We start from the raw sequence: 27,961 nt of genomic DNA, 5'->3' as shown, positions 1-27,961 counted from the left end.
GTCTGAGACTGGATTTGAACCCAGTTACTCCTGACTCCAAGGCCGGTGCTTTATCCACTATGCCACCTAGCCGCCCCCAAACAAATTTGGAATATTACTTTTTTCTTAGGTTTTTGTAAGGCAAACGGGGTTAAGTGGCTTGCCAAATGCCACACAGCTAGGTAATTATTAAATGTCTGAGACCGGATTTGAACCCAGGTACTCCTGACTCCAGGGCTGGTGCTTTATCCACTACGCCACCTAGCTGCCCCTCTCTTACATTCTTAAACTATGTCTGCAATACTTGTTCTATCTCCTCATCTTGATAGAAACCAAGTATTCCCCTGAGGACACTACATTTTTTATAACCTTATTCACTAGAATACACCTCTTATCCAACTCCCCATTTCAATCCCATTTTCCCACAATTTTTGGTTTATTTGTTTTATATTATTACAATGATCTTGTTATGAAAGTAAACATAAACTCTCCCCCCTTACATGAAGATCAGAAACCTCAAGAATAGTGAGAGAGAAAAAAATGTACTTCAGTCGGTGTTCAAATTCCAATGCCTCTGTCTCTGGGCTGAGGTGCCTTCTTTATCACAAGTCCACCAGAGTAGATGCTTCAATATTTTTCCCACAGTTGCTATTACATACTGTATTTTCCTCTACTCTATTCCTTCCCACTCTCATTTATTTTATTCTCTCTCTCTCTCTCTCTCTCTCTCTCTCTCTCTCTCTCTCTCTCTTTCTCCTTTCATCCTGTCTCTGTCCAAAAGTGGGTTGTATCTGAGTTACCTCTCCCACAATCTTCCCTCTCTTCTTTCACCTATTCCCTCCTTCCCTCCCCCAATTCCCCCTTATCCCATCTTTTTCTTATCAATTTTTCCTCTAGGGAAAGATAGATTTTCACACTCGAATAAATGTGTATGTTATTTCCTCTCTGATTCATTTCTGATCAGAATGAAGGCTCACTCATTCCCCCCTTGCCTTCCCCCATTCTTCTCCATTGACTCTTATGTGAACTATCTTAGACCCTTCTTTCTCTCTTTTCACTTCCTCCCAGTACTTTCTTTTATTACCCATTGATTTCCTCCTTTTAACTATATTATACTATAATAAATTCCACTCTTTCCTGTGCCCTGACTATTTATGCACCATCTAACAGCTCTTATAAATGAGAAATTTCATATATGATTTATCAATATCTTCTTCTTATTCAGAAATACAAACAATTGAACATTATTAAGTTCCTCATAGTTAGTCCTTCTCATCCAACCCCTCTTTGATTCACCAGAGTCTTGTACTTGGAGATCAAACTTTCTGTTCAGTTCTGGTTGTTTCAATAGGAAAGTTTGAAAGTCCCCTCCTTCATTGAAAGTTCATATTTCCCCCTGAAAGAGGATGTTGAGTTTTGCTGTGGAGTTGATTGTCAGTTGTAAACCAAGATCTTTTACCTTCTGGAATATCATATTTCAATCCCTACCATCCCTTAATGTAGATGTTGCCAAATCCTGTGTATTCCTGACTATAGAGCCATGGTAGTTGAATTGCTTGTTTATGGCAGTTTTTAGCATTTTCTCTTTAACTCAGGAGTTTGGAAATTTGTATAATATTCCTGGAAGTATTGTTCTTTTGGGATCTCTTTGCAGAGGTGATGGGTGAATTCCCTCAATTTCTATTTTACCCTCTGTTTCTAGGATCTCAGAACAATTTTGCTGTATTGTTTCTTGAAAAAATGAAGTCTAGGCTCCATTCCTTGTTGTGACTTTCAGTTAGCCCAATAATTTTTAAATTATTTCTTCTGAATCTGTTTTCAAGGTCAGTTTTGTCACAATGAGATATTTCACATTTTATTCTAATTTTTGGCTTTTTTGGAAGATTTTTATTTCTTCCTGATTTCTTGCAAAATTATCAGCTTCCGTTAGCTCTATTCTGCATTTGAAGGAGTCATTTTCTTCAGAGAGCTTTTTTAATCTTTTTCCAACTAGCCATTTCTGCTTTGTAAGGCATTCTTCTCATTTGTGTTTTGTTTTTTCTTTTTTCCATTTGGCCTAAACTTGTTTTAACATATTATTTTCTTTGGTATTTTTTATATTTCTTTCACCAAGCTGCTGATTTGGTTTTCATGATTTATCTGCATTGCTCTCTTTTCTCCTCCCAATTTTTCCTCTACCTCCCTTAATTGCTTTTCAAAGTCTTTTTTGAGCTCATCCATAGCCTGTGTCCATTTTATATTTATCTTAGAGGCTTTGGATACAGAAGCTTAGAATTTGTCATCTTCTGAATTTTCCATAGGATCAAAGAAATTTTCTATAATCAGATTCTTCTTTTTCTATCTGCTTATTTCCTCAGCTTAAGACTTATTTACCACACTTTCAAGTCTTGGGGAGGGGGTTGGGAACACCTCATTGGAACCTTTATTCCTCCAAGGTCTTATGCTCTCTTGCCTGTGCTTTGATATGTAGATGACTACACTCCCCTCTGCCCTGGAGCTATGAGGAAGGTCCTTGCTTGGCTATCTTAGTATAGCAGCACAAACCTCAGCCTGGATCTGAGTGTGGGCAAACAGCAGAGTCCTGCCCCTGGGGAGCAGAGAGATTTCTGCAATCTCCTCCTACCCCCTTACTGTCTGTGAGCTGAGCTCTGGAGGTGCAGACTGGCTTACCCGATTCCCACTGTAGGTTCTCTCAGCAGCAAGCTTCTGAGGCTGGGACTCCCACACTCACTCTGGTGTTGGTGAGTTCTCTCACTACCCCCTCAAGCTATTCCTGTTGATCCCTGAGCTGTGCTGTGCTGTGGTCTTGACTTTTTTATAACCCCCAGTCCTGGTGAAAAACACCTTTCCCATGCAACTTCTAAGTTGCCTTAGACTGGAAAATCGTATAACTCAGCCTTTCTGTGAGTACTGCCCCTCTAAATTTTGACTAGAGTCATAATTTTATGGCTTTTGGAGTTTTGGGGGGGTGCTTATAGCTATTTTGATTTCATCACTATTTTCTAAGTTTTTGACTCAAGTTTGTCTATGGTGGTTTGATTTAAGGATAGGTTTGTTCATTGTCCTTTTGATTCTTACACCAAAAATTTTCTTCACCCCTTGGGACCAGAAGCAATAATTATGCTTCAGAGTATCTGACTGAAGTCAGGATACAGAAGTTGGTTCCAGAATTGATATGCCCCACAGTAATACACTCCCTTTTGGTGAAAATGCTCTTCTTTGCTACTGAATGAAGACTTAGAAGCATTTATATGAAATGAAGTTGACGATGGAGTTGCTCCCCAGGGCTTCTACTCCCCCTTTATTGGCAGTGCTCTGCTACAATCCTAAGCAATGACTCAGAAGTGGATATAGACAATGATCTTGCCAAACACCGTCTGATCCTGCACATAATAGAAGCAAAGTCTACTTACTTTCTTCAGCTTGAGAGTTCCCAAAAGTTATGGCTGCCTCTATGAAACCTATCCCATCACACTGATTTCCAGTCTTACAGGTTGTTTTGGTTTAGAAGAATGTCTTGCTCTCACCTTTTGTGAGCTCTATCACTCTAGAATTTGATTAAGTCAGTTTTTTAGGTTTTTTGGAAGGGAAATCTTGAAAAAGCTTATTTGAGTGCTTTTGTACTCAGTCATTTTGGCTCTGCCTCCAGAATTCCCTCTATTTTATTAATAACATTAGACTCAGGCTGAAGAAATTGTGGTATGTGTTTGTGATCAAACTCTTTTTGTGCCATTAAAAATCAGAAGGGATGTGATTTCAGAGAAGCCTAGAAAGACTTTCATTAATTGATGCTGAGTGAGATGAGCAGAACCAGAAGAACACTGATTACATTAAGAATGAGAAGTGATGATGAACCTTGATGGACTCACTCACTCTATCAGTGCAAGGAGAAATTTCAGGGGATCTGTAATGGAGAATACCTTCTGTATCCACAGAAAAAACTAGAGTTTAAATGAAGAACAAAGATTATTACCTTCAATTTAAAAAAAAAATCCATCTTATGCTTTACATAATTTTTGCTATCTCTAATATTTTCTTTCTGTCTTAAGGATATTTTTTCTCAACACATTCAATCTATGCATATCATGGGAACAAATGTAAAGACTATCAGATTGCCTTCTGTGGTGGTAGGAGAAAAGTATAAAATTCAAACTACTATTTTATAGAACTGGGAAACAAATAAAATATTTATTTTAACAATTAGACATAATCATACAAATATTAAGAATAATAGCAAGGAGTTCAACCTAGATTTCCTGGCTTAACTCTATCTCCATCTATATCTATATAAATATTTTCCCCCTTTTGGGAGAGAAAAAAGATGAATGAAGGTAGATTGACATCTGCTCCTATTTGGCACTGTTATTTTAACTCCCATTCCTCTTCAATGTAATGAACCTGTACTGTACAGAGGTGAGATTTCAAAGAGGGAATTCCAAAGAGTTCAGGCTCATAGTTGCCAAGCATAGAAATTGAATCACATAGATATTGTGACCTGACATGAAGTGATAGCCAAGAACAATGCCATTTCTTCATATAATCTTCCCAATCTACCAACAAAGAGAGGGGGCATTTTTCAGAAGATTCTGTTCTTCCAGAGTGCCAGATAATCTGTACATCTTGTGGACTTCTGAAGTCAGAGACCCATTCATTACCATACCAAGGAATAGCTCTAAACTAGCTACTTTTTTTAGTGTTCCCCTAGTTACTGAAACATAAGAACGCCATTTTTGACTTTTTAAGAAATCTTAAATAAATATGACCCTATATTTATTAAACTGAGTATTCTTCTTACACCTATCATTTTTAATGATGCTCAGACCCAACTTATTTATTGATTGATTTTGTTGAATTGCTTTGGGAAATTCAAATGAGGCTATATATATATATATATATATATATATATATATATACATGAAATGGTGCCTAATGGTAACCGTGAGGTACAGAGAGGAATGGGGGTGGCTAGGTGGCATAGTTGATAAAGCACCAGCCTTGGAGTCAGGAGTACCTGGGTTCAAATCTGGTCTCAGACACTTAATAATTGCCTAGCTGTGTGGCCTTGGGTAAGCCACTTAACCCCATTTGCCTTGCAAAAAAAAAAAACCCTTAAAAATAGAGAGAGGAATGGGTAAGAGAAGTATGACACATAAAGGCACAGCTGAGTCAGGAAGGATCTAGAGAATAGATAGGAGAAGAGGTACCCTAGAGTGAGACAGAAAAGATAAGATTATTAAAAATTAATTTGACTGGGAAAATGGAAAAACTATAGACCTCCAATGATTTAGCCAACTGCCAAAATGTTTTTAGAAGAGTAAAGAACCAGCACCATAGTGATTATCTATATACTTCAGCAACTGAGATGAGTAGTACCATTCTTTGGTATGAACTTTCCATTTAAATTGAAAGTCTATTAAAAAGACTGGGTGGGTGGACTTAAAAGGAAGTAGCTATGAATAGAAAACACATCCATCTTGAAAATGCTACTTAAATAAAACTATCTTTTCATTGCACTTCCCCACTCCCTTTTGGGTAAACTATCAAGTCTGCCTCTATCATCTGAATATTAATTTTAAATTAATATTAATTTAAAAAAACATTTATTTTCATAGATTTAATGTTTAATGGAACCATGGGGAATATTTAGTACATCTTCATATTATGTATAAGGAAAGTGGGAGAGTGAAGGGGCTTACATAGGAGGTACGCTCAAAACTAAAATTGGACAACAATTTTATAACTGGAAAGAGATTTAAGATGATCACATCCAACTTCCACATTTTACAAGTGAAAAGATAAATTTGTCAGATCCTGGAGGAGAAATAACTGACCTAAGGCCACACTGAGTAGATGTCTGACCTGGGATTTGAGTTTATGTTCTTTCTTCAAATTTAGCATCCTTTCCAGCAATCTGTTGCAAAACTAGGAATCAAATCTCCATGCTCAGATTCCAAATCTAATGTTCGCCAACATAACTTATTACCTATGATCCAGAGTTGAAGTTTTAATTTTTATGACTTCCAAATGACAAGTATACTTTATTCTTTGACAAATTATATTCCATTAAAAGTAGAAGTTGTTGTCATTTTTTCCCTTATTTTCCAAACTTAAGTAGGGCAGAAGAGTGACTTGTTCCCTGAGTCTAAAGTTAGTTAGATCTGAATCTATATTCATCTTTATATGTTTACTAGCTCTCAATTTGGGGAAAGTCATTCAGCTTCTTTCTTCCTCAGTTTCATCCCAGATTTTTCTCAAAATGTCTTGCTCATCATTTCATGTTTCACAAAAATATTTCATCACAATCATATGCCAACTTGTTCTGCCATTTTCCAATTGATAAGCATCATCTCAATTTCCAATCCTTTAATGTATGGCATATTTTTAAAAGAAATTTGTACAGTTGATGATCATTCATATGTTATTTTATGTTATTTATATCTGAAATAAGAAGACTGCAAAGCTGACCTCTGAAATCCATCCTAGACCTATATTTTATTAATCTCTATAGCTATGATTTTCTCATTCTAAAGAACTCCCACTTTGTTAAGGCCCTTTACTCAATTGAGAAAATTTTTTTGATATAAATGATAAATATGCCTGAGATTTTGTTGCTGTTGCTATTCATTCATTTCAGTCATTTCTGACTGTTCATGATTCCATTTGGAGCTTTCTTGGCCAAGATACTGGAGTGGTTTTCCATTTCCTTCTCCATCTCATTTTACAGATGAGAAAGCTAAGACAAACAAACTGGATTTAAGTTTAATATTTCTGGACTGCTGGCCTGGCACTCTGTCCACTGAACCACCTATCTTCCCTATGTCTGAGTTACAAGAGGTTACATAACATTCCCAAAGTCAAGAAAGTAGCATTAGAAGTCATATTTATGCCTAGAATTCCCTTCATCATGCTACATTGTCTTTCAATGTATCATAAATATTCTTATAAAATCATGATAAATGTAGTTCTTTTAAATTAATTTTATCATTCAAGTTTTGGCATGGTAATTGTATCAACAGTTAAAGGATTTTTTCTCCCTTTCTTTTTAAACCAACTGGTTTTTAGTTCCATTGTCTGACAAGGTCCTAGTGATTCTTCACAAAACAGAAATTCAGGGTTACCTTTCTTTTTATTAAATGTATATTTATATCCTTTAGAAGTAAAAGTACTCTATTCACATGGCTAGAGTTTATTGTTTTATGTTCTGCACGCAAAGTTTCTTGCCTTAGTAATCAGAAACAGTCACAAAAACACAACAGTGATGGTGATGGGTCATGCATGCCTCAATTGGTTACAAAGGAAGCCAAGCAAGGCTAAACTTTTTAATTCCATCACACTCCTCTATGATTGATGTCTTCTAAAAGGAGGGGTTAGACTCTGCACTGAGAATTAACAGATGCTAAAGGGGAATTGTTCCAGTATACATTTGCTCAGCAGCTGGGTTTTACACCACTAGTGATTACAATAGGGAATCAATGTTTCCATGACAGGGAAACTGACAGAACTTATACATTACAAAACTGGGGTAAAATAATGGGAAATATTAGTACAGTTTCCTCAAATGCAATCAATCACAGGTGGTAGACTGTGGATTCCTGCATTTTGTGGCCTATGTAAAGCTCAGGAAATATGACTGTTTTAAATGTGAACTTTTCTGATGTAATTGAACTAAAATTCATTTTCACGTGGAATAATGGGAAGGAGGCAGTGGAGTCAGAAGACCACAGTTCAAATTCCAGTTCTGTAACTTACTGCCTATGTGATCCCCAGAAATTCACTTAAACTTCTCTGGTCCTAAATTTCCTCATCTGCAAAATGATATAGTTTCCTTTTTTTTGTATCTTTCCTCCAGTCCCTATTAACTGGTCTTTCATGAAGTAAGTGCTTAATCAGTGAGTTGACAGTCAGCAAACACTGTGGTTTTTTTTTTTTTTAATTTGCTAATATACTGGATATTGTGCTAGATCCTAGCAAGAGAAAGAGGAGATTACATTCTAATAGTTGTTTTTGAACGATTGATTGATTGATTGATTGGCACTGAGTCATCTCCCAACTCTTAATCTATGAGTCCATATGAACCAGGATCCAGAATTTGAATCTTTATTTGCATTTATCAGAGCTACAGGACTTTCCTGGGACTTTGGCTCAGGATTTGAGATCTTCCATGTACTCTCTGTATCATTGAGGGAAAGATATTTCATCTCTTTCTAGAAATTTCCTTTCTTCTTTTATAAGATGAGGAGATAGAAATTCAATGGGGGCCCCTTCAAGATTCAATATTAAAAAGTCTAATGAAGCCACTCTATTTGGGCAATGTTAAATGGCACCCAGTGACTCTGAGACTTCCTTATTGTGTTGAGATCAATTTAGGCTGCAAAAATCAATCAGTTCATTCTTACTTCTAATAGATGGCTTAAGTATAGCACATCTCCTCTTACCCCCTTCCTGAAAGAGCTTTGATTTAGAGTTAAGAGGAATTTGATATATAATATTTATAAAAAACTTCACATAGTAGCTGACATATAGAAATGAATGTTTCCTTTCCCTTCCCTTCCCTTCCCTTGCCTTCCCTTCCCTTGCCTTCCCTTCCCTTCCCTTCCCTTCCCTTCCCTTCCCTTCCCTTCCCTTCCCCCCTTCCCTTCCCTTCCCACTTCTTTGCTTCTTTGCTTCTTTCATCTTCCCTTCTTTCCTTCCTTCTCATTGCTTCTTTTTAAATTTAAAAAAAAAATTATTCAAGGTAATGGGGTAAAGTGACCTGCCCAAGGTCACACAGCTAGGTAATTATTAAGTGTCTTAGGGTGGATTTGAGCACAGGTCATCTTGACTCCAGGGCCAGTGCTCCCTAGCTGCCCCCTCACATTGTTTATCTGAGAATCAAATGGAATAATATAAGAGAAAAGCACTTTATCTCTCTCTCTCTCTCTCTCTCTCCCTCTCTCTCAGTATTTCATGGGTCATCTATTCCATCCTCCTCATATTATAGATGCTTAAATTGAACCCTTGGATGCAAAGTGATTTGCCTAAGGATATACATGTAATAACTATCAGAGGTTGGATTTGAACCCAGTTCCTCTGCCTTGACAACCAGAACTTCCCCTCTGGTATTACACTGCCTCTCAGAAATGTGAAATTTGACTTTTCATACTTTTTGTTATCTCAATGAACCCAGAGATCCTCATCTGAGTTTTTGATGCAGGCAAGGCAGAGCACTAATCCTGTGGGATTCATTTCAAATGGAATTTGAAGAAAACATTTGCTGACTATGGTGAACTGCACAAATCATAAAAAGGAAGGGGGCTTCTGGAATCCAGGCAGGTTCCTTATCTTTGTGTACTCCTCTTCCTAAGTGTGTTATTTTTCTTTCTCAGGTCTACAGTCTCATCCTTTATCAGTTTTTTCCACATTTTGTTGTAGTAGTTAGAGATGCTTGAGACTTATGGTTTCAGCAGGAAATTTCCTATATGAATTCAAATCCCACTTTTCCATAGATGAAGGTGGTCAGTGATCAAGTCATCAACCTGGAGAGTTGTCTTTTACAATTTGTCAAATAATAAAGGCTTGTAATCCAACACTGGAAAAGAGTGCTAAGCTATAGCGATACAAACATGAACACTTTCCTGCTCTCAAGGAGTATATGTTCTCCTGGGAAAAGGAACATGTGCACATATAAATAATGATATAGATATGTTAATATGTATATGTATATAATACATAGTGATTTATTAATTATGATAATATTCCTTACAAATTATGTATAACATTCATATTACATATGAATATTATGCTTAACCAAATTGGATACAATCAACTCGAACAGGAGAAACACTAGCAATTTTCAGGAATAAAAAAGGTTATTTAGGTGGTTCTAGTTGAATTGAAGGACAATCAAATGGTTTAGTGGACAGAGTTTTGACTCCAGAGTCATGAAGACCTGCGCTTAAATCCAGCCCCAGTCACTTACTAGCTCCGTAATCCTAGTCAAGTTGTTTAGCCCCTGTTTTTCTTAAACCACTGGAGAAGGAAATGGCAACCATTCCAATATCCTCACCAAGAAAACCCCATGGACAGAAGGAGGAGTGGAACAATAAATGACTGAAATTTAAAACCCACAACACTTGAACTGAGCTTTAAAGAAGCAGGGGATTTTGGGAGATGGGTGAAGTATTTTGGAAGTAAGGGATAGACTACAAAAACTATAAAGAAAGCTGAAAGAAAGTCATTTCTATGGAATATCAAGTAAGTCACAACACAAATCTAAAGTATATATACTCTAATACCAGAGTTAGACACAAACATAGCCAATAAATTAATATGCACTTTATACTCCAAAATTATGTGAGGGTAAATAAAATGAATTATATTTGAAAAGACAAATTGAACCCAGAATATGAGAGCTTTTAAGTATCAAGGGACAAAAATTTGATATTTTTTTTTAAAAAGAGTTTCATGCTTTGCATTACATACAATAAAAACTATTTAAATCCTTCTTCCTTTCCTTTCCTTTTCTGGGAGACAATAAGGAACTGCTAAATCTTCCCAATCACAGGAATATCATGGTTCTACTCATAATTTAAGAATATCAGTTTGGTAGTTCTATAGCACATATATTGATATAGGTTGAGATTAAAGACAAAAGATAATTATAATAAAACTACTATAATAATGCAGGTGAAAGGCAGTAGACTGAACAAAATGGTTATATGAGCAGAGAAAAAGGGAAGATAAGAGATGTGGAAAAATCCATAGGACATGAGGGATAGTTAAATATAATAATATTTAAATATTATATATTTATATTTACATATGATATATCTTTATATAGTATATATATATATAATATTAAATATGATAATATAATATTACTTTATTCACTCATTTTATAAAAGCCAGAGACAAGTAAGAATTTAGGGTGATTTTGAGATTGTGAAATTTGATGATTAGGGAGATGGATTGGAGGAAAGAAAATTAATTTCATTTTCAAAAATTTCTTTGCACAACCATATAGAGAAGTAGTTGTTGCTGCATTGACTTGCTTGTGCTGTTCCCTGAACCCCTTCTATTTAAGGAAAACTAAAGGTGAATTTAAAGAAAATACAATCGAAATTCATGTTCATCTATGAGTTAGAGCTATTGGAGTAACTGTGTATTGCAGTTGAAAGCATGTGTAATGCTGAAGAATGTCAATTTCATAATATACATTTTGCGTCATGAATTTATTTTTAATGTTAAAAAGATCTTTATTCAAAGGATAAATTTGATAGAAAGAATATTGTATATTTCGATATTAAATCAAAACCTAGAATATCCCAGCAAGGTACAGACATGGGTTTTACCCATTGTCATTCTGGACATATACTGAAAAGGATAATGATGCTTCCAGTTATGTTTCTGCTCTGGTTTGGTTAAGTGAGAACATTCCAGAGAAGACCACAGATTTTCTATGACCACAAGAGACCTGGGAGTCAATCAATTACTGAAGCAAAATACATTTATTGTCTCATAGCCTGAACACCCACAGATTAGAGTGCCAAAAATAAAGAACACTCATTTGTGAAGGGAAGGACTATGTGTCAAATGCAAAAAGCATGTGCAGGGCCAAAAGCCAGAAAATTTATTCTGTAGAACATGAATTCTTAGATATAAAATAATTTAATGGGAAAATGTTGAAATTTAGAAGCTGCTCATATATATATATATATATATATATCATCTCTCTCTCTCTATATATACATACATACATACATATATATATATATGTATATATATATATATATATAAATGTTATTAATGTTATTCATTAGTAACCAATTGCTACTATGTTAATGGGTTCTATAGGAACCAAAATTTTGTACTATAAAGGATTTCAGAAGACAGCTAATCTAAGACATGCATGATACATAGAAAGAAAACAAGAGCAAGAGAAAGTAAATTACTTGTCTAAAGTCACCTAGGTCATAAACATCAAAGGTGGGATTTTACTCTGGTCCTCTAGCTCCAAAGATGTTATTTTATCCATTGTATCATATAATAATATAATATTACTTCCTTCACTCATTTTTATTGATTTGATTTTGTAAACATATCACCACTGGATGATGTAGAGGTACTTCCATTCTGGGACAAGATAATATTTGTAAAAATTACTTAGCACAGTGCTTATCACAATGTAGGCACTATATAAATATTCTTTCCATGTTCCCTTTCTTTCTCCCCAATTCATATTACTTTTGCAGTTGCTATTCAGTCACGACCCTATTTGAGATTTTCTTAAACAAAGATACTGAAATTTTATGGTATTTCCTTCTCTGGCTCATTTTGCAAAAGAGAAACCTGAACCTAGGAGAGTATGAATGACTTGCTCAGGGTTACATAGTTAATAAATGTCTAAGTTAGATTTGAACACAGGAAGATTCATTTTCCTGATTCCAGACGCAGCACTTTATTCCCTGGGTCACACAGCTGCTCTCCTTATAATTTTGATTGAATGCAAACAAAGTTTCAAAATCATGAAATTAAACTAACTTTACCTATTATGAATTTATGAGGCATAACTTCAATTATGATCATATTGTAACTTAGAAATACACTTGTCTGCTGACTATGTCAATCCTTAGAATGACTCCTTAAAACTTTTTGTTCTCAAATCTTCAATTGCATATCCAAGTCTTTCTTACAGCATGTGATTTTGATCCTTATTTCCCTAAAATAATTCTGAATTATTTAATTTTAATTATTAGAATGAATAAAATCAAAAAGACTATTTTAAAAAAAAATCTTTACCTATCCCTCAAGCTTCACATATTATTACTAATCTCCCCCTCCTATCCTGGGTATATTTCTTTATCTTTTCTTTAATCTGATATTTTGATTTCTCTCCTTCTCTTCTTCTTTAAGTGTCTTTTATGGTTATAATCTCTTGAATCTTGAGTCTCTCCCCTTTATAGCCACTTGACTATAACTTTGCTCTGGTCTCTTAAGTTGTTGGAAAAGACCTTGCTTTAACATCTTTCATAGATTCTGAAATTTTATATAATGCTGAAATTAGCACCATTGAGTTACTTCTATTGGTTTGTTTATTTACTATTTATCTCTTTCTTTCTTCCAGAATTATGAATAGGACTGAACAATGGAGAAACTTTTAGTTCTGGGTGGGGTATAGTTTTGGCAACAGAAGTCTTTTTTGTTGTTTTTTTTTCTATTTAAGTTGCTCTTTATTTCCTCAATAATACTTTATTTTTTACAATTTCATGCAAAGATAGTTTTCAACATTCCATTTATAAGATTTTTGAGTTCCAAATTTTTCTCTATTCTTCCCCCAATCCCTTCCCAAGACAGCAAGAAATTTGATATAAGCTCTCCATGTACAATCATGTTAAACATATTTCACATTAGTCATATTGTAAAAGAAGGAACATAACGAAAGGAAAAACTAAAATGAGAAGGAAAAAAGTGCATATCATATGCTTTGATCAGCATTCAGAATCTGTAGTTCTTTCTCTAGATAAGGAAGGTATTTTTCTCTTGAATCTTTGGAATTGTTTTAGATCGTTATATTGTGAGAGATGATGTCAATCATAGTTACTCATGACATAATGTTGCTGCTGTATAAAAACATTCTTGGTCTGCTCACTTTACTCAGTATCAGTTCATATAAATCTTTCCAGATTTTTCTGTTATCTGCCTGCCCATCATTTCTTATAACACAATTGGTTCATATACAAGTACATGCCCAGTCATTGATGAGCATTACTTTTGCACTCTTTGGAATACAGATTTTATAGTAATGTTGGATCAAAGGGTATGTGCAGTTTTATAACCTTTTGGTCAGCATTCCAAGTTTCTCTCCAGAATGGTTGGATGAATACACAAATCTGCCAACAAAGTATGAGTGTTCCAGATTTCCCACATCTTCACCAGCATCTATCATTTTCCTTTTCTTTCATATGAGCCTAATAGGTTTGAGGTAGTATCTCAGAGTTCTTTTAATTTGCATTCTCTAATCAATAGTTATTTAGAACATTTTTCCCATAAAACTATAGATAATTTAAATTTCTTCTTCTAGAAAACTGCCTGTTCCTCTCCTATTGATCACTTATCAATTGGGAATTGACTTTCTTTATAAATTTGATTCAGTTTTCTATATATTTTATAAATCAGAAACGTTTGCTATAATGTCAGAAGTTGCTAAATCTGTGTAATCCTAACTGACTCTTCCTATTATAAGATTTTTTTTTTCTTTTTAGCTGCTTACAGTATTTCTCCTTACCCTGACAATTCTGGAATTTAGCTACAACATTAATTGAAGTTTTCATTTTTAGAATCACTTCCAAGAGAGAATTAGTGAATTCTTTCAGTTACTATTCTGTTCTCTAGTTCCAGGATATCAAGGCAATTTTCATTGATAATTTCCTGAAAGATGCTGTATGATATCTTTTTTTCCCATCATTGATGTCAGGTAGCCCAATAATTCTTAAATTATCTCTTCTGTATCTATTTTTCAGGTCAGTGTCTTTTTCTAATGAGGTATTTTACATTTTCTGCTTTTCTTCATTATTTTGATTTTAACTGATATTTGATTTCTCATAGTGCCAATACTTTCCACTTACCCAATTCAAATTTTTAAGTAATTATTTTCTTTTTTTGTAACTCCTAATTCTTTTCCCTCTATTACCATTTGGTGAATTCCACTTTTGAAGGAGATTATTTTTTCTGGATTTTTTTTTCCAATTGGTCAATTGTATTTTTAAAAGAATTATTTTCATTAGGCAATTTTTATCCTTCTTAACTCATTCTTACACAATTATCATTTATTTTCCTAATTTTTTCAACCCCCTTTCTGAATAAAATTCTTAAAATTATTTTTGAAGTCTTCCAAGTCAAAATTTTAAGTTTGAGATCAGTTCATATTCCTCTTTCAGTCTTTGCAGGTAGTCATTTAATGTCATCATCCTCTTTTAATATTGTGTTTTCATTTTCCCAGTTACCATAGTAACTATGGTTAAGGCTGTTTCCTCTGTCTCTGTCTTGCTGTCTGTGTCTCTGTCTCTCTCTCTCCTTCCTTTCTTTCTTTCTTTCTTTCTTTCTTTCTTTCTTTCTTTCTTTCTTTCTTTCTTTCTTTCTTTCTTTCTTTTTCTTTCTTTCTTTCTCTCTCTCTCTCTATCTCTCTTTCTTTCTCTCTTTCTTTCTTTCTTTCTTTCTTTTTCCACCTTCCTTTTTGTTCTTTCTTTCTTTTTATTCTTTTTCTGCTCATTTTTAGCCTGTTTATTGATGTGTGAAATTGATCTCTGCTCCTGGGTTACAAGCTTCTTTTGCTGTGGCCTAGGGCTCTGATTGTTGATTTTGTGTTAGGATGTCAGGTTTCGATGATGTGCCCACTGTACCAGGGTGGTCTTTCTCATGCCTCTCTGTGCTTCTGGGGGCACTGGGACTGGTGGTTTGCCTCTGAGCTGGGACTAGAGTTCTCATAGTTCTTGTGCTGTGCCAATAGCCTGCTGAACATGGACCCAAAGCCATTGGTTGTAGATCTATGTTTTGTCTAAGAGTCTCCTTCTGTTTTTCTTGGACACTGCCTTTGCTGGGCAGTGCTCCCTTTTTATTCAAGTGAGATAGATATTTCCTGAAATCCTTCTAAGTTATCTTAAGTTGGAAAAATTTTCAGTGTGTCTTTTTGAGGTTCTATTGTTTCCAGTATCTGTTTAGGGGTTTAATTTAATGTTGTTTCCATGGGAACCTAAAGAGCCAACTCCCTGGCTTTTCTCTTTTCTCTTGGCTTTATCTGGCAACAAAAGTCTTTTAGGACTGAGGTAATATCCATAAAGTTATGGGGGAAGAGATCCTGCTAAGTGCATGGTCTTTGAGAATTAAGGTTACTTAAATATTCTTAATGTATCCCTGGGAGTCTAGCTCCACATCTAACACATATAGTTAGAATTTAGTAAATGTTTATTAGATAATGATCCTGAGGAGGAAAGAGGTCCGAAATAGGAATGGCAAGGGAGAGGGGAGAGAAATGCTACAATATGAGAAATAGAAGTTGCTTTTTATTTGGTTTGGATACAAGTCGATCTAAAGAGTGCCTGCATTCTTCTTGCCCTCTCTGAGGCATTTGACAATACTAATCTTTGCATCCTCCTGATATTATTTCCTCTCTGTTTTTCAAAATATTCACCTCTTCTGGATAACCAAATACCTTTTTCACTATATCTCAGTTTATTTGCCTGACTTTTTAAATTCATATCATGACTACTGACCACGAGTTGTCTCCCAAGTTGCTCTCCTGGCCTAAAATCTTTACTTCCTCTGGGAAAATAGAATAAATGTTTTGTCAAATGGTAAGCTTTTTAGCTTCCCTAGATTCAATTATCATCTCTAGGCTGATGATTTCCAGAAAGTTCAGTCCATTTCCTCAGTTTAAGTCATATAACACCAATGACTTTTTGTACAACTATATCCCATAGGAACGTCAAACTGAAGAAATCCAATTTTCCTCTCCAACTTACCCCTCTCCACCTCGCCAATATTCTCTAACTTTTCTATCAATTTAGAAAGTATCATCATTTCCTCAGTTATTCAGGTCTTCATGAATCTTTCTGACTATTCCCTTTCACTTCTCCCATATATCTTATGCATTATTGAATAATTTTTTGCTGTCATTACAAAATATCTCATGTTTGGTCATCTTCTTTTCACTCACACTGAACTATCCTATAAGAATATTTTCACTCACATCTATGGTATTGTGATAGCTTTCTCATGGGTTTTCCTGCCTGAAGTCTCTCTGCACTCCAATCCCTTTAGTTGCCAAGGTGATTTTTCTAAAACGTAGATCTTTTTCAGGCTCCTTATATTTTATTGCCCTCCATACACTCTACAATTAGGCTACACTTGCCAATAAGACATTCCTCAAATATTATGCTTTATTGCTTATCATATAGTTTGTTATTGCCTATTCGCTATATCTAGAAAATTCTGCTTCTTTACTTAATTTTTTTTTATTTTTCAATATTTTTCAAGGCCTAGCTTAACTCCTTACCTCCATTAGGAAACGTTTGATCATCTTCAAGGTCAGCAGAGCCTCCCTCTCATATTATCATCTATATATTCTATCTATAACTTGCATGTAATAATTCTTTACATAATGTCTCCTACATTCAATTGTATCCTCAAAAAAAGGATCACTTTTCTTCCTAGTATTTGCATAGTTCTTTGTACATAGATATGATATGACTGACATGATGTGTGTGCATTAATTATTTGCATATCTACTCAGTTGTAATGCTAGGAAAGATCAGCAAGAGGAAATCTCCACTCCTGCCTCTAAGAGGTTTCTTAGTGTATTTTTTATTACTTTCTTGGGCCCTGATTCGTTGAGAAGTTAAGGTGTTTGAGGAGTCTCCTCATCTTAAATTGGCTAATGGGGTCAGAGTCCAGGCTCTAATAGCAAGAGAGACTCCATGCTTATTCTCTTGCATCTGACTGAGGGAACTGACTGTGAATATGATTGGTCTTAATTAATATAGTGAGGGCTTCTGAAGGGGAAGAGATTAATGTATAATGACTTTCAATCCATATGTATAAATGGGAAATGGGAGGAGGAAGACTGCTCTGTTTATAGTCCCAAGGGTGATAACTCTACAGCACATGAGTGCCAGTGTCAAAGTATTCTCAGGTGCTTTGGGACTCTAATTCAGTCATAGGTTAAAAAAAAAAATTCATTTTCAGTTAATTGTTTTTTTAATTATTTTTTTCTCTTTCAATTCAGTTTTTCTGCTTTATTTCTAGAAGCATAAGGACATTTCTAAATTTTATAAGACAGTGTTTCTGGCTTATTACTGACCATCTATATCTATATAATTTCATTTTTGTTGTTCAGTTGTGTCTGGCTCTTCATGACACCATTTGGGGTTTTCTTGGCGAAGGTATTGGAGTGGTTTGTCATTTTCTTCTACAGTTCACTTTAAAAATAAGGAACAGAGGTAAACAGGATTAAATGACTTGCCCTGGCTTACACAGTCATATAGCTATTTAGTGTCTGAGACTGAATTTGAACTCTGGTAGATGACTTTTCTTGATTCCAAGTCCAGAGTTTTATTCACTGCATGTGCACATGTACACATACACACATTCATACAAACACACATACAATATGTCTATATCTAATCTTTGGATAGCCTGGATGGATAAAAATGACAGAGTTCATAACTATCCTTTAACACATTTTTTTTTTCTATTTTCCTACTCAACTGTGTTACTTGGAGGAAGTCATTTGAACTCTCCGATCCTTAATTTAGTAGTACATAAAATGAAGGGAGTGGGGCAAAGGAGTTGAGGTTTCTTCCAGTCTCAAACTTATTTCCTGTGGTCACTGTGAATGAACATTAGAGACCTGCCCTTTTCCCCCAGTTCCCATGTCTTATCTTTTCTTGTCTAAGCACTTTGTTCATTAGTCTCTTTCCTTCCTGTCCTCTCCCTAAATCATTCTCATATTTGTCCTAAGTTTTCAAGTATTACAAATCAGTCTTCTCTACTTTTGCCCATGTTATAGTGGGCTATTTTACCTGATCCCAAAGTCCATAATCAATATTCCTTGTCAATATTTTTCATTCTTTACAATCAGGGGCAATATCATCCAGTACACATTGGTAAAGAGAGCAAGAATCAACAGAATATGTCCCCAATGAACTCAGGTGAAGGAAGCAGCAGAGGATTAGCTTGGTGAAATGGAATCAAGGGAAGCAAAGAAGGTTTCAGTCCTATTTGATGAGAACCAAGGATGCATGAAATGTCAGCTGTTTGGATCTTTCAAAAATTTATGTGAAAGACTGTAGTTGTGAATATTCCTACATGAGGGGAAGTAAATGAAACCTGGCTTTGGGGAAACTGTTTTAAGGCAGCTAATGAAAAAAATCACAATATGAGATAAGCAAAAATGTAAAAATCCTGGAGTTGAAATAATTAATAATAATAATAATGATAATAATTTGCCATTTATATCTTCAAGGATCATGTACAATGAGAACTTTGTTATATTTCTGTATGTCTGTCTATCTATCTATCTATCTGTCTGTCTATCTATCTATCTCTCTATCTATCTATTGATAGACACATATTATATTGCTCAATGATTTATCATTTCTTAAGTACTCCTGACTCTGCTTCCCCCCTGGTAGAGAAACTCATCTCTTCACATCTGAGCTATGGGAATAGGTTGCCAGTTGATCTCCCTTCAGTTCATTTAATTTAACATAGTTGTTTAATTGATGAAATCTAAAGCCTTGGGATGACCATATCATTCAGTCAACTCCAACAGCTTCCTTTTGCCGCTAGGATCAAATATAAAATCCTCAGTTTGGCTTTTAAAGTATTTTGTAACCTGACCCCTTTAGAGTCCTCTTAAATATGCCTCTGCTCAATGAGCTCTGAGGTCCAAGGATACTGACCTCTTTTCCATTACTTGCACATGAAATACATCTCTCAAATCTATGCGTTTTTAATATATATCCCCCCATAATTGAACCACTTTGCCTCCTCAACTCAGCTTCCTGGCTTCTCTGGTTTCCTTCAAGTTTCAGTTAAATTCCTACATTTTACCAGAATCCTTTCCTAGTCCTAATTAATTTTAGCCCCTTCTTCTTGAGATTCTTTTAATTTAACATATATACATATATGTCTGTGTGCGTGTGTGTATGCTGATAAGAAAATTTACAATATAAGACAAGTAAAAATGATGTAAAAATCCTGGGGTTGAAATAATTAAGAATAATAATTATTTACCATTTATATCTATGGATCATATACAAGAAGAACTTTGTTAACTGTCTTCTATCTATCTATAAACATGTGAATATAGCTATATACATATGTATAAATGAGTGTAATATGTATTTGTATATATGAGTGTTAATGTATGTATAAATAAAATCTTATTTGTACATAGCTGTCTACATGTTATTTCCTCCATTAGAATATGATCTTGAAGGAAGTATCTTTTACTTTTTACTTATTTAAGCATTTATTTTTTGTCCAACTTTTCCTTTAACTTTTTTTTGAAAGGCAATGGGGTTAAAGTGACTTGCCCAAGATCACATAGCTAGATAATTATTAAGTGTCTTATACCAGATTTGAACTCAGGTCCTCCTGACTCTAGGACCAGTGCTCTATATCCACTGTGACTCTTAGCTGTCCCCTGGATCTTTTATTTTTAATCTCACTTTTTAATCCCAGCAATTAGCACAATTTTTGGCAAATTGTAAATGCTTAATAATTGATTAAGTACTAGGGATTTTTTTGAACATATATCTCTAAATGTGCCTAATTAACTTTGGTGCAATTTTTATTTTGCTGCATGCAATACTAAACTGTTCATTAATATGTCATAGTTTCAGGATCATATCATTGGATGAATAAATGTATTGATATTCGAAAGAAATAACTGATACCTGATAGCAAAAAGTTTTGCAGCAGATGGTCTTCATTTATTTATTGATGTTTCTTACCTTGCCATTACCCTAGTGCAGACCCTCCTTACCTCACACCCAGATCATTATAAGTGTGCTGGTCAGGAAAAAATAAATTTTGTTAAAGATTAAAAAAATAGGAATATAGTTTATTAAAACCCAAGCTAATCACCATTAGCTTAAAGAATGTTTCAATGTGAACATTCCTTTAACATCAGGGTTTTAAGACCCATTTGTTGAAATACAGACCTGTGGCATTTCAGATGGTACTAGACTCAATTTCAAGGTTAGAATCTGGCTTTCATTGTACCACACAGATGTGAAACAATAAAGGCCATTTTAAGAACAGTGTTTTTTAGACTTTCTCATTTAATTTAATGTTGCTTCAGCATCAATCATATTTGATAGAGTTATAAACACGTAAATGAAATCTAAAACCCAACACGAGGATCGCATTGGAAAGATATAATTTGGGAAAATCTGACAGGATTGTCAGTTTGATCTTGAAACATTTATAGCCAACACCAAGAAACACATAATTGCTCATTCCTGTGGTAAAGCATGATAAATAACTATTTCATGCTTAAATCAAAATATAGTTAAAAGACATTTTTGTTAGAAATATTTTGAAATGTGCTTTATAAAAATCATGTAGTTTACTGAATAGAAGGCCTAGTTTTGAACCAGTGATCAAATCTTTCCTGATAATGTCTATGGATTGAAAATCCTCTCCTTATAAGCTATGTCACTTTGCTAAAATAACCTACCTCTGAATCTGTTTCCTTATCTATAAAATGGGGGTAATATTTTAGCTGCCTAGCTCATGAGCTAATAAACAACTTTGCAAATGATAAGGTGCTATATATGTAAAAGTGGGAGGTCAACATGAATAGATTACCCAATAAATGCAATTAACTTGAAGCAAGGCACTTTAAGCCATTGGAAAAAATGTGTTGGGGTTGGTTGAAATGGTTCAGTGATGGCTTTGTGACTTATATAAAATAGTAGCACAATTAGATGGTACAGTGAATAGAGTGCTGGGCCTGGAATCCGGAAGACTTGAGATCAAATCTGGCTTCAGACATCTACTAGTTACGTGATCCTGGGCAAGTCATTTAAATATACTTGCCTCAGTTTCCTCCTATGTAAAATGAATTATTAAAAGAAATGCCAAATCATTCCAATATCTTTGTTAGGAAAATCCCAGATGCAGTTATGAAGAGTCAGAAAGACAAAAAAAGACTAAACAATACCATAAAATAGCAAAAAAGTTCAGAATTTCAAATTTGAGTTGCTAGCCAGTCTAGAAAAGGGAACAAATCTAACTAAATCTCTCAGCGATTATTACTTGGGGAGGCGTAGAATTGGGAGAAATTTCTCCCACCTTTACCAAGAGAAGATAACTGAGGATTCTAAAACATTCTGAAGAACTAGATTTTCTAAAAGCTGAGTTTACTAATTCCTATTATAAATGATTACCAATGATGTAATTCATTAAAATAGTCAGATACAATCTTCTAGGATGGACTTGATGTCAGGAGAGACCTGGTTCAAATTCTGTTTCACACGTATTAATCACCAGCAGATTTGTTTGATATATATGTAATATGTATCCACTGTGCATCTGATTTTTCATATTGTTTCAACTTCATATCTAAATCATCACATCTTTTCTGACAATGTCTATGTCAATTTGTGATTCATTGAGCCCCAGAGGGAAAAGGAAGTCAGATTTTATCCAGGATATCTACCTATAGAGAAACTGGTCATCCAACTCTTCAAAACTTTTAATGTTAAACTCATTATCTCACAAGAAATCACATTTAATTCTATAACAACTTTATTTTCTTTTTGAAAATTTTCTTTCATATTACCCCCAAATCAATCCTCTGTTAACTTCTCTCCATTGTTCCTAGTTCACAGTTCTGTAAAGAAACATGGTGAATTTTGATTTACCTTTCAGTTGCATGGTCATGGAATTAGAGCCATCTAATAAATTCCACTACCATTCTCTTGCTCTTTTTTAAGTGAACTGAGGACTTGATTCAGTATCTTTGTCAAGTGAAATTTGAACTCATGTCCTCTGACTACTAATCCAATGCCTCATAAAAGTTTTTTAAATAACTAACAAATGCAAAGTATCATGTTAGTCATTAAATGATGAAAAGAGTGCTTATTCTCAAGTGCCTTACAGTATTATAAAGTGGAGAAAATTCAAACACATGTAATTTAGGTAAAATATAAAAGAAATGAAATGAAGTGAAAAGAAATATTGTGAAAACAATTTGGAAAATGTGGTTAGAGGTAGACTACAGAGGCCACTGATTTTAGATTTCATAATTAGAAATTCTTAAATTTTCTTTTTATCATAAACACCTTTGGCAATCTGACAAAAACTATGTGTTCGTTAGAAACATGCTTTTTAATGTGAAAATGATAATTGCAAAAGAAAACAAGTATATGAAAATATGATTTTTAAAATATTTAAAACAAGTTCAGATTAAAAACTCTTGAGCATTAACACATTTTTGAGCCTGTGACATAATCAGAATAATGCTTGGGAAGATTATTTTGGTAGTAATGTAAAGGAGAGCTCACAGGAAAAAAAAGAGAGATTGCAGGTTGGGAGAGCAGAGAGGATAATTCTCTTCGTCTTTTTGCAGCACTAATACATACATGCGTAGTTTAACTATGAGAACATCAATCCCATTTGACAAGGTCTCTCATTTAGTAGCTTGCTGTAATTCAATTTTCTAATAATGAGATCTGTCCCCAAATTCAATGGATTGCTTCAGGTGGTAGTGAATTTTGCATCATTGAAGCTTAGATTAAGTGCACGTTTATAAAATTACCACAATGCCTCAATACTTTCACATGTTATAACTCCCCTATGATAATGACATTCAAGTAGATGTTGGATGATCACTTGTTAGGTGGTGTTGCAGATGGGATTTATCTTAGCAATTATAATTAATTACCTCTGAGTTCCACTCCAATTCCAAAACTTTAAAATTATATCTTAGTCTTGTTTGAACTGTTTATTATCTTTTTCCCCCAAAGATTCAAATTTTCATTTCTCCAAAGTGCATGAAGCACATTGTTTCGTCTTTTGCAATTAAAATTAATCATCTCTCCTCATGTACTATTAAAGTGAACACTGAGAAAAAGTGATCTTTCTTTATATTGGCACATCATAGCTAAAATTGAATATGCATTCAAAGATTTAAAGAATTTCAAAGTCCCAATTTCCATGTATTTCTCTTAATTTTTGCTTCCAGGTTAAAGTGTGCTAGAGTCAACCCCAAATGCCTCATAGGAGCCTATCAATGGAATGTGGAATGTAAGCATTTAAATTTCAGAAATCGCAAGTCTTATATATATGGACTTGATTTACTATTTTATTGATTGTTTAAACTTAAGGAATTGATAAAATGCAGATTAAACTGTCAGGTATATAGAAATAATCTCCCCCCCCCCCCAGAGAGCACCATTGCTAACATACCAATATATGGAACTTTAGTTCCACTTGTACTAAGTGACCAACTTTAATCAGTAAGGTAAAATTAGCATCAACTGTCTTGTGACAGTCTATTCTGTTCAGTTTTGCAATCCAAACACTTCCAAGCAGGTCCTGGGAATTACTTTGCTACAGAACTGCTAGTCGGCATTGTTTATGGTCAGTACTATGATGATATTGGATCACCTTTGTTTTTCTGCTCCTATTACATCAAGTTACTGGGATCAGATGGTTCTCAGAGAGAGAGAAAATGGTGGCTTGTACAACAGTCCCTCTCATTATTCCAAATTAGGTGCATGTGAAGACATCATTTTTTTGACTCTCTAAGATTGAAGGACAATTTACTGCTAATATACGAGTTCTGCTAATATACCAGTAGACTCCTGAATTGTTCTATAAACCTTATCTCAGTTCAATAGCAGGAATGTAGAAAATTCAGGGAATTTAAATCATTGCCAGACTGGAATCCTGTGAATATAGGCTAAAACAGCAATAATAGCAATAATAAATGATGATGATGATGATGATGATGATGATGAAGAGGAGGAGGAGGAGGAGGATGTGGTGGTCGTGGTGGTGGTGGTGATGATAGTGATAACTGGAATTTTATAGTACTTTAAGATTAGGAAACTGCTCTACATCCATGGACTCATTTGAGCCTCACAGCACTCCTGCTTCTAGCTTTGAACAAAATAAAGCAAATCCCTTTTCCTTGTGACAGATTTTCAGAGCAACAAGTTCAGTTTTCCTGTTTCCTTTTTTCTCCTCTCAAACTTTAAATATTTCTAATTGTCAACAGAATTTCAAATGTCATGTCCTTGGGATACGTCAGAATATTTCTGCTCCTTTTTTGGCTACACACCAGCTTATCAAAATTTTTTTTTAAACTTGGTACCTTTAATTGATGCTATAGATGTGTTATGAACTAGAAAGAATACCATGGGAAAATGATCTTCATTTTTCCAAAAAATATCACACTTCTATTGAGGAATGGTACATTATTTTTGTTTTCATTTCTAGACAAATGCTTTTATTTCATCAATATGTTTTTCCTAATGAGGAAACTTCCTCTATTAATTTCAAACAGACTTTGTTCTGTAACTTAGACGGGTAGAGAGTTGCCTCTAATACTGAGAAATTAGGTGATTTGCCTTGAGGTCACACAGCTAGTATTTATTAGAGATATAACTTGAATCCAGGTGGTCTTTGCTCTGAGACCATCTTTCTTTCCTTTACCACGCTGCCTCTCCATATTAAGTTTGTAGTCTGAGACAACTAACATGTTTATAATATTGATTATTTTGGATTCTGTGTTAAATTTCCATTTTCCCTAATGGATTTCATCTTGATTTCTTTCTGATTGTTTTTAGATAAAGGACCCATGGGAGATTCTAATAATAGACTAGTGTCATATTGCATAGAGCTTTGGATATAGATGGAGTCAAGAGAACTTGAATTCATTATTTGGCCTCAGACATTCACTAATCGTGTGATCTTAGACAAAACACTTTCTGAGCCTCACTTTCTCTTTCTGTAAAATGGAGGGTTTAGATTTCTTAGTCTCTATATCTATGATGTTATTTAGTTAAGCAATTCTAAAATAGAACCATTTGTTCCTGTCCTAGAATGGAACATAGTTATCTCATTTCAGAAATATGTGGTCTAGTTAAAAATGGAATAAAATTACTTATATTTGTTTTTAAAATTTTGATTAGAAATTAATTCAACTATTCATCACATTATCAATGTATGCACAGCTCAGAATTATCTTTTGTTTTGCTATTCATCTCTCAGATCATATTTTCTATGTATGCCACATGTGAAATATATATTCTTTTGATTCATAGGACACAAAGAAACCTGAGAAGTTTGAGAATGGCTCCATTCCTGTGTACCCCGACCAATCTTTAGGCTTAGATCAGAAAGGGAATAGTTTGCATAAAGTTTCTGGCTGAGCAGCACTACCAAAAACAAAAATGCAAAACCACAGTCTGTTCCCACTCTGGGGCTTTCAGCACGACCTAAGTTAAGCATGATGCAAAGGTTCCTGATGAGAGTCCCTATTAGCAGAAACCCAAGCAGCTGCTACTTTGATGCTGCCAAATGCTCAGGAAAACCCTCACTGGATCAGAAAGCAATGAAATGCTGTGGACCTTCTGAAGGGTACAATTGAAAGTGTGTCAGCTAAAATCAATGGCTTGGGCAAGTCCATGACAACCACTGAAACATGACGAAATATTTGGAAAATGATCTTGTGAAAGTTTGAGAAAAAGCATCTGGAAAGGAAGGCATTCACCCAACTGGCTCCCATAGAGAAACATTAGTTTTGACTAACAAAGGAGGAAAGTTTGAAGGATCAGTTTAAAAAAAAATAACTACTGGTCCTTAAAAGGTTTCTTTGGGTGAAAAGTCTATGGAGGTGGTAATTTGTACTGTTCTTTTTACTCAACTGGAAATTCTAGCTTCTCTGAAGAAGCTTTTGAGTTTCTTCTGGTGGTTGTCATATGGAAGAAGAATTATAGTTTTTCCTTCTTTGTCCCCTTGGGTCAAATGAGGAGAAATGGGGGGGGGTAGTACAGGAATACAGATTTAAGTCTGATGTCAAAAATACACAAAGAAATAAACAAAATTTCCCCAAAATTAAGAGTGATACTAAAGTGCAGTATGCTACCTTGAGAAGAGGTTGACTTCCCTTACTTTAAAATGCATGCTGGGCCTATTGCTGGTGAGGCCATAGAAGGGATTTTTGATTGTTATGGATTTGCTTCTGGTATTTAATTAGCTCAGAAACTGAAGTAAAACTACCATTAAAAGCATACTTTTAAAAAAACTATAGACTAAATCTAGAAATTGATCTGAGAAAATGCAGAATTTTAAAAATGAAGACTTTCAAGGCTTTAGGGAACACTAAGAAAAAGGCTGCTTATTCTGCTGTTTCATGGGTTAATTTGGAATACACATTTGCTTTTTTGCTTTTTTTTTCCCCTTGCAGATCAAGCACATAACCAGAGTAGAGATTTGTCCCTAGGGTTAGGCTTAGCAGCAGGTGACCTCCTGGTAGTGAATAAAGAAGAATTGTTTTGTCCAAATAATCTCTAAAAGGAACAAGAACATTTTAGAGCTCTCTCGGGACTCATTTCATCTTAAGTAAGGCACTTAATAAAATGCAAAGTATCACAAAGTATTATAGTAAGAGGAAAATTTACAAAAAATGATTTGTTTTACATCTTTCTTAAGTGTAGTCAAGAAATGAAAGAATACTTTTGGAGAGCTCATTGTATTATGGTATGTGTAAAAATGTAAGTCTATTTATTTCTCCCAGATCTTTGAACCTTTGGGACTCATGGAATTGAACTTTCCTTGTTTTTGAAGACTAGTACCCTTGTTGAATGCTGAAGCTGCCCTTCATATATTTATTCACTTTGTCTTCAATGTGTCACATAACTTCCAATTTAGGAGCTTCCACCGGTCATTGATGTTCATGGGATACTGCCACCAGTGGAATTCCAGATCTTTTAGCCCTCCTTATAAATTTCACAGTGCCAATGCATGGAGAACAGAAACTCAATTCTCTCAATATTCCTTCTGCTAGAACTATTTCCTTTATCCCCTTTTACCTCTGGGCTCTGGAATACCCAGAATACTTTAAGTTGAACTGTTTTATTTTAATATTAGTATCCTCAGAGTTTTGTCTAATTTTTTCAACCAATATTAATAATTTTCAATGTGATGTCAGATGATAGTATTAAAATCAATTATTCTTACTCCTGAGTTCAAATTAGGACTAATTCCCTTGTTAGTTGTATGAATTTTGACAAATCTCTTAACCTCTCTCTATTTTAGTTTAATCATCTAGAGAATGGAGATCATAATAGCATCTACATGACAACACTGTTATGAAGGCCAAGTGAGATGATACTTGTAAAGTGCTTAGCACATTTCTTGCCAAATACCAGAAACATAATAAATGATTATTCCATTCCTCTCTCAAGCATACTGATGATTTCTTAAT

At 34.5% G+C, this 27,961-nt stretch overlaps 1 long non-coding RNA gene across 1 annotated transcript in view; it reads left to right on the top strand.

Moving 5' to 3' along the window:
* The window catches only part of LOC141511756 (uncharacterized), an 82,635-nt gene extending 58,866 nt beyond the window's left edge, over positions 1-23,769 (top strand). Inside the window, exon 3 of the long non-coding RNA XR_012475388.1 lies at positions 23,711-23,769. This is a non-coding gene — a long non-coding RNA (uncharacterized LOC141511756). The remainder of the gene's footprint in view (positions 1-23,710) is intronic.
* Positions 23,770-27,961: the final 4,192 nt, after the last annotated feature.

The sequence above is a fragment of the Macrotis lagotis genome, chromosome 2 (genome assembly GCF_037893015.1).
Source record: "Macrotis lagotis isolate mMagLag1 chromosome 2, bilby.v1.9.chrom.fasta, whole genome shotgun sequence".
Classification (NCBI taxonomy): Eukaryota; Metazoa; Chordata; class Mammalia; order Peramelemorphia; family Peramelidae; genus Macrotis; species Macrotis lagotis.
This window is presented reverse-complemented; position numbering and strand designations above follow the sequence as displayed.